This window comes from Triticum aestivum, chromosome 7D (assembly GCF_018294505.1).
Source record: "Triticum aestivum cultivar Chinese Spring chromosome 7D, IWGSC CS RefSeq v2.1, whole genome shotgun sequence".
Classification (NCBI taxonomy): Eukaryota; Viridiplantae; Streptophyta; class Magnoliopsida; order Poales; family Poaceae; genus Triticum; species Triticum aestivum.
The window spans coordinates 634538996-634540442 of record NC_057814.1 but is presented as its reverse complement, the minus strand read 5'-3'; positions in this window follow the sequence as shown (position 1 = coordinate 634540442).

Genomic DNA, 1447 nt, shown 5'->3' with positions numbered 1-1447 from the left:
TTACAATAAACAACATATCAGTGAGTGATGTTGAACCGATGGCGTTGACGCCAACAATGACAGTGGGATACGAATTGGGCACCATATTCCAACTTGGGCTTGACACTAACGACTAAATCTCGTGAAGCCGGCCTTGGAACCGTAGCATTCATTCGATCCTTTTGCTTCCACCGTCTTGTTATGTCGACACACCTAAAAGCAATACCACCATTGGGTTACCCGGTTTGTGACATAGACATCGGCGATCTGTTCACCGGGCCGCGCGGGTGTCGGTGCTTCAAGAGGGACGTGCACGCGAGCCGAAGGAGGCCGATCGACGGAGAGGTCACATGGCGGCCGCCGGCTGATTGCTCCTGGAGGTCCGTCGGAGCCGAAGGACACTGGGCCTCAAGGAGCCCACCGGATCCACCAACGCGAATTCAAGAGGGAGACATACACACACAGTAGATGGATTGGCGGGATGACCGTGTGGGCAAGGCCACCGCCGTCGGGGCCGATGCACGAGTACGGCTGCAACAAAAGCTCGAGGCTCGTGAGCCACTCGATATCGACTCGTATTTTGGCTCGATTCGAGATCGACTCGAAAAGAAATGAACCGAGTATGAACACTTTCTGTAGCTCGATCGAGAAATGAGCTGATCTTGAGCCAACGCAGGCTCGCTCGATTTTAGCTCGATAACTCGATATCATATAATTATATTGCATAATTTTGATATATAATAAAAAGAAATAGGAAAATTGTTACCATATGGACACTAAAAAAACATTACCATAAATGTTGTCTGCGATTTTTCTCCATTTTACCTACTATTACCATACATGGAAGCTTAATTAAGTGTGGAGAAATTTTAGCCCCAATATGGTATGTGGTCAGCCATGTGCAAAATATCATGTTATTTTGGTCAAAGTTTGAGATTAGACGCACCTTCGTTTTCTTCTATTGCTAGTTCATCCATGATCTCTTTCTATTAAGTACTAGTCTTCAGTTGAGAGATAATAAGTTGAATTATATAATGGTTTCTTATGTTGTGTTTTGGCCTGTCTTGTTTAATATATTTTTTGTAGATTATTAAGAAAATCATCTCATCTAGCTCGAAACTAGCTCGACATCGGCTCGAGATCATTACAAGCTGAGCACAAGTCACTTTCCACAGCTCGACCTCGAGCTTCTCTCAGTTTGAGCTCGCTCGAATTTTAGTATAAATTGAGTTGAGCCTAATACAACTCGCTCAAACTCGACTCGTTTGCAGCCCTATGCACGAGTGGCATTCCCGATGGAGGGGAGGAAAATGGTGCTAACACATTGACGAGTGGGTCCCAGGCGACCAAAAGAGAATCTCATCTCATTCTAACGAAAACACAAAGTTTTTTTTTTTGAGTAACAAACGAGCCGGCCCAACCAACAGACACAGAGCCGTCCCTCTATCTCTTTTCTGTCTCCCCTCCC